We start from the raw sequence: 7,158 nt of genomic DNA, 5'->3' as shown, positions 1-7,158 counted from the left end.
GACTGTAACCACCTATCTCACGGTTGTGAGACGTGGTTATGGCTGAAATTTTACCGCGATTTCGCTGGAAGCGGGTACAATTTTTCAGATTAGCACCCGCTCACGGCGAAATCCTGCGGTTGTCCTTATGACAAATTTTTAATTATATATATAAAGTGATTCTTTATTTTTTTAATCAATTTAGAGAGAATTTTTTTAATATTTTGAAACATTAGAAAAGATTTTAAGATTTGCCAAAGCTCTAGCTCCCCCTCCCCCAACCCCTTACTTCACTACTTCTCATTTTCTCTCCCCTCCTCACAATACCCCTCCTACACTTGCCATCCTCTAACTTTACCACCCCTCTCGAACAGAAAAATTTCCATGAGATTAACCCCTTTTTTAGATTTTTTTTAAATAAATATTTTTAAGGTTAATCTGACAAAAATATGAAATAAAGAATCTTCAAGAATAAGTTTTTAAAATTTTTAAATCATGGAGGGTGGAGGAGAGGTAGTTAGGGGAAGTGACAGGGCGTGTCCTAGCTTCCCCCTACTTCTATACTTCTCATTTCCTCCCCCCCCCCCCAATACACCACCCTCATTTCATCTCCCTTTAATTCACTACACCTTCAAAAAAAAATTCCGTAAGATAACCTCTTTTTTAGCCATTTTGAAATAAATATTTTCAAGACCGCCCATCTGAAAAGATATAAAAGAGACTAAAAATTTGTTATAAAAAGAGAATAAAAAAAGAAATCCTCAAAAACTCCAGAAAATACAAAGTCTAACAATCAAAATCTTTATGAAGAAATAAAAGATAGAATAAAATAAAATTAAGAAAATAATTACACACTCAATATTGTGAAATAAATTTTCTATAAGATTAACCCCTTTTCCAGCTTTAAAAAAAATGTATATAATATAAATATAAAATAAAAGTAAGAGAGGCAACTAGATTTTAAAAAATTGCGACAGAAAATTGTAACTGAAACTGAAAAAATTAAAACTTTGAAGGCGCTCGGCGCCTACTTTTCATATTCTTTTAGAATAAGCCATCATAGTTTAGGTCATGTGTCCGCCCGTTCCTCTTTTGTACTTTTCCCAAAAAGGGGAAGTGAGAAGAACTCCTAACTCACAAGCGAAGGGTAAGTAGGGGAAATAAGGAGAGCGAAAATAAGGGAACTAGAGGGAATGTTATGGGTCATGACGGGAAATGGGGAGAATTTAAGTATAAGTGGTGGAAAAAAGAGGGGAAGGTGAGTAAAAGAAGTGAGTTGAGCGGTTGATAAGTTATGGGAAGCGAAGGTTGAAATAGGGCAATGCGTGGAGAGTAGGAGGAGCAAAGTATGGGCCGAAGAGGTTTAAACGACATAATTACGTGTGTATAGGCTACTAAGCCCGTTTTTATAGATGCAAGGGGCCTACTTTGACTACTTTTTTTGCTAATATTTATTTCTCTCAACATTTCTATAAAACTGTAATCTATAGTTGACTTTTTTGTAGAGGTGGGAAAGTAGGGGAAGTGGTGGGAGGGGCAATGAGGAAAAATTCGATGAGAACAAGTTGGGGAAATGTAAGGAGAAGAAGCAAAGGAAGTGAAGGGAGAGGAGGTAGGAGTAATAAGGGGAGGAGGCGCAGGAAAACTGGGGGAGAAGTAGAAGTGACGAAACACTAGGAAAGGGAAAGTTGACAAAATGAAGAGCAATGACGAGAGGGGATTATAGGAAGCGAGTTGTAATGATGTTAGGGGCAGTTAGAAGAAGTGAGGGCAAATTTGAGGTATGGAAGCAGATGAAATTATAGATTGTTAAGTAGGGGGAAATAAGAGGTTGAGAATTTGGGGAAGTAAGGCTAGAGGATGTGTTAAGACGAGAAGCAGGGAAATATTGGTGTGAAGTAGTAGAAGTGAGGGGTAAGTGAGGGGAGAGTTATTAGAGTAGCGTTGGTGAGTAGGGAAGGGGAAGTGTGGTCTGGAGAAGGGAAGTGGGAAATAGGTGTGTTAGTCAGAAAGTGTGGAGAGGAGGAATTAAAAGAGAAGGAGGATTAGAGGAATAATTTGGGAATTCAGGGAAAATGAGAGGTTTAGAGTCAGAGGAAATATAGGTAAGGGAGCTGTTGAGAGAAGAAGGAAGTGAAATGGGGAGGGGGAAGAAGATCTTTTTATACTTTTTTGTATTACTGCATTTGCCGATTAAATTAGAATTTAATTTAATCAACATATAAAGAAAAAATTATTATTCATTTCACTGTAATCACATAGTGTTTTCTGGAATGCTAAGCGGTTCTATATTTATGCTCCGTCTGGTCGGTGTCTGCTGAGATAACAGGAAGCAAACGGGCCTAATAGCATTTTACGATTTCATAATAATGGAATAACAGGTTTTGAAATAGTAATACTATTACTCTCATAGATTTGGGTTTTGGGATTCATGCTTATTTCCATAAAGGTCAAGAATTCCCAATTTAATGTTTACATTCTATAGATAGATATTTCGAAATGGCAGGCGCAGGTCCAGAGAAGTGACCTGGAGGGTAATTTCTTAGTTACCAAACATTTTTCCAAAGCATAAAAATTAAACATTTTAAACTGTCATATCTGAAGAAAAAAACGTTTTTGCATTAAATCTCTTTTGATTAAAAAAATGAATATATTATTTATTTATAAAAAATAGCATTCAGAAGTGAACTACCAAATTTGGAAATCTCAAAACTGTGAATGCTACAATCTGAATTGAATTTGTATAGAGATTTCCAAGATTTCTCACGAATACTAGATTGCTGAGAGATTTCCAAGAGTTCTTCCAATACTTCTCTGAAAATTTCCCGCGTGGAAATCTAAGAGTTTTTAGTGAGTCGCCCTTCGTTCAAAGCATCGAAAGATCTTCAGTGATTTAAAAAATTTTCAATAGATTTCCAGGGAATTCTTGGATTTTCCAAGAATTTTAATTATTTTAAGAAATCCGCAGATCTCTTCAACATTTTTAGAAAATTTAAAAGATTTTATAGTTTTTACAACAGTACAAGGGATTGCACAAGAGTTAATTAAGGGATTAAATATTATTTTTAAGATTTTAAGTGATTTTTGACGGATTTAAGTAGATAGACAAAAATTCTAAACATTTCATAATATTTCTATAAACTACATATTTATTTATTAGATTTCAACGGATTGTCAATATTCGAAGTAATTTTATAATATTTCAAGGGTTATAAAAAGAAATTTGATAAAATTAACGGAATTTTTAAAAGATTTCCAAAAATTACAATTTATTATAAATAACGTTTTTTTCAGTTTCAAGGGATTCAATTAATATGTTAACAAATTATGTTTCAAAATATACTCTTAAATATATTAGTAAAATTGATTAATTAAATAATACTAAAAACATCATTAATCATTTCTTGAATTTATCTTTGAAATCCATGAATTTTAATAATAATTTAAACAAGGATTTATTTATATATATATATATATATATATGATGAATAATGATAAACAAAAGGAACAATTTTCGAACAAAAAGAATAATTTTCAAACAAAAGTTGAATTTTTAACAATAAAAGATCAATTTTAAACAAAAAATGGAATAGGTAAATTTTCAGTTTCAACTCAATTAATTAATCAGCAATTGGGATACAAAAATTTTTCGATAAGAAGATCAAACTTTTATCCAGAAGATTATTTTTTACCAAAAAATAGAAATTTCTAACAAAATACATAAATTTTCAACTAAAAAAGATAAATTGTCTACCCAGAATTGAATTGGTAAATTATTAATTAAAAAATTAATGTTGAACTGAAGATATAAATTTTAAACTTAAATGATGAAATAATAGTTACAATTGGAATAGTAGTTACATTATTAGCTTCACCAAAACAATTTCAACGAAAAAATGAAGAAACAATTTTTAAGAAAATATTTACCTTTTCAAATAAAGTGATGAACATTCAAACAAAAAGGTGAATATACAACCCAGAAAATTAATTTCTACCCGAAAAAAAACTACTTTTAAACTAGAAAAGATCATTTTCGATAAGAAAGAAATTAATACACACATAAATTTTCAATTAAAACAATAAAATTAATGTTCAAAGAAAGAAATTTTTAACTAAGATTATGCAGTATTCAACTGGAAATGTTTTATTTTTAGTTTAAAAAAAAAGAAGTAATTTTGAACCAAGGAAAGTAAAAAGTTCTAAAATTCTAGAAACATAAATTTTTAATAAATTTAGACAATTATGGTTGACTGTAAAAATTCATAAGACAAACTTTTTTTAAATAAAAAAAATCAGCAATTAAAACCAATTAAATGAATAAAACCAATTAAATTAAAACAATTTTTAAATTGAAAATTATAATTTTAGAAATTCAGCCAATTGAATCTTAATCAGCAAGGCAATAATTTCTCAGATTCGAGTTTTAAAAATGAGCAGCTCTTAAAATCGGGCATTGAATATTGAAGTTTTTTTATTTTAAAAATTTTCCAAAAAGTTCGAAATTTCAGACTCAGTTAAAAAAAGATGTTTGTATTTAAAAATCGAATAGTTATTTATTTTTTTAATTACTTCAATTTTTAAATTCTGTTATTTTATGGTACACGATAAATTTTCAATTTTTACCTTTCATAAGTTTAAAATTTGCCATTAAACTTGAAATGTTTGAATTTCGAAAAGTATAATTGACAATTAAAAAATTTTTAATTTTTGAAAGATTAAATTTACTCAAGTTAATAGAAGTTTTTGAAGGTTCAAATGCAAAAAAGTTTAAATATCACAGTACTTCGGGATTAATTTCTTTCTAGTTTTAGATGAATTTTAGATTTTTTTAAGTTTCAAGATTTTGGAGTACATTTTTTTCATTTTTTAATTTTAATTTTTTAATTTTTTTATAATTGAAAATTTAACCATATTAACGGTGAAAATAAGAATGATAATATTTTTTAATTTTAGACAAATTTATCTTATCAAATTTTGTGTTAAATCGTATTTTTTAATTTGAAAAAAATGTAAATTTCAAGAATTTCAGAATCTTTTGCTTTGAAATATTCAATTTAGTTGTCAATTTCAAATTTTCAAATTTTCATCGTTTCGAATATAAATTTTTGTTTACTCAAAAAATTAAAATTTTCATTCCTCTGGATGTTAAATGATCTATTTTTGAACATTCCAATTGAAAAATATTCCATTTTTAACGTTTTGAAATTGTCCTCTTTTGAAATTTCAATTTGAAATCATTTAATTTCGAGATTCTTGAATTCACAATAACTTCGTTTAATTCTGTACGCTTTGTGAATAAGAAGTGAAAAAATTTCAATTTATTTCTAAGGGAGTTGTAAAAATTAAAAAAAAAGTGATGGGATGTAAAAAATCCTGGGGGAAGGGGGGGGGGCACTGATTTCGTCACCAATGTAGGCACTGACTGAAAATGAATGAATTTTCAAATAAAAAACTTCATTCACGATCTAACATGAATAATCAAAATCAAATAATCAATATCAATAATCGAAAATTTTTATTAGTCACTAAAAGTTGAAAGATGCAAAAAAATTAAGAAGCAGAAAATCATTAAAATGGGGTTCTTACAACACACCTATATTGCACAGGAGTAATAAAACCATCCAATAAACCCGGGCAGTCGGTTAATGGAGAATCGGTTGCACAACACTGATAGTCCAATTTACAACATACTTTTTTCAAGGAAGAGATATTTGAAAAATAAAAAAAGTTAAAAATAGTTACTTCCTGAGTGCATAGGTCTTTTTTATTAGAGGTCATCAGAATAAGATTCTATGTTTATTTAGAGGATGTGAGTCATTTGTCTTGTGCAAACTTGTCTCGATTAACATAATTATATTATGCAGAATTTCTAATAATTTTTTTCGTTCAATGTTATTTTCATATACAAATTTAAAAAATTGTATTCTATTTTTCAACAAAACAAATGAATCTTCAACTAAAAATATAAATTTCTAAGCAAATAATTTAATAATTACATTTTGAAACCAGAAAAATTAATTTTTCACTGAAATTATGAATCTTTGTCCAACAAACATAGATTTTAAGCCAAGTATTTTCTTTTTACCCCAAAGTATTATTTTTAAACAAATAGTTGAATTTTCTACCAGAATACATGAATTTTCAATTCAAAGGACGAGTTTTTAACAAAACTGTTAAATTCTTGAACCAAAAGGAGGAATTTTGTACAAAACAATTAAATTTTCAACCCGAAAATATGAATTTCCACACAAAAAAAATAATTTAAAAATAAATAGCTGAATTTCCAACTAAAACAAATTAATTTTCAACAAAATTTATTAAAAACCCGAAAATGTGAATCTTAAACCAAAAAATTCTTTTTCAAATAAAGAACTGAATATTCATCTAAAAGCAAGTAATTTTTCATCAACAAATAAAATATTTAAATTTTCAGTTAAAAAAATCAATCAGGCAGTTCAACGTTCAACCAAGTATTTGAGTTTTATACCAAAAAAAGATTCATTCTAAAAAAATATATTAGTTGATTTTTTAACTGAAAACGGTCAATTAGAAGCCAAAAATAAAATGTTTAAATTTTAAGTTCAAAAATTAACTTTTAACCGTAAAAAGGTAAATTTTCAACAAAATAGGTCAATCTTCAACCAATGTAAAAGAATTTTGTTTAAGTGGCTCAACTTTCAGCCTATTAGTAGAATTTTTGACAAAAATGGACTTTTTACAAAATAAACTTTCAACATAAGAAAAAACATTGGAAATAAGTTTTTGAGCAAAAATGGAATAATTACATTTGAAGTTTAAAAAAACGAATCTTGGAAAAAATAGTTATATATTTAACGTAAGAAATAAGTTTTTAATTGAAATGAAGAATCTACACTTGAAAAATAAATAATTAGCCAAATGATAAAGTTTCCCACACAAAAAACAAGTTTTAAAGTAATTAAATTATTTTTCATCTAAACGATATGAATTTTCAATTTAAAAAATGCATTTTTAACAAAAAAAGATGACTTTTTAACAAAATAATGAAATTTTCAACGAAATAGTCGAGTTTTTAACTAAACAAGGAAAATTATAAATAAAAAATATAAAAGGAGACTCTAAACAAAAGGAATGAACCTGAAACAAAAATACTGGGATTTTCTTACTGGATTCCATTTAAAACAAAAGGAAGAACTTACA

This window comes from Belonocnema kinseyi, chromosome 2 (genome assembly GCF_010883055.1).
Source record: "Belonocnema kinseyi isolate 2016_QV_RU_SX_M_011 chromosome 2, B_treatae_v1, whole genome shotgun sequence".
In the NCBI taxonomy this organism is placed as follows: domain Eukaryota; kingdom Metazoa; phylum Arthropoda; class Insecta; order Hymenoptera; family Cynipidae; genus Belonocnema; species Belonocnema kinseyi.
This window is presented reverse-complemented; position numbering follows the sequence as displayed.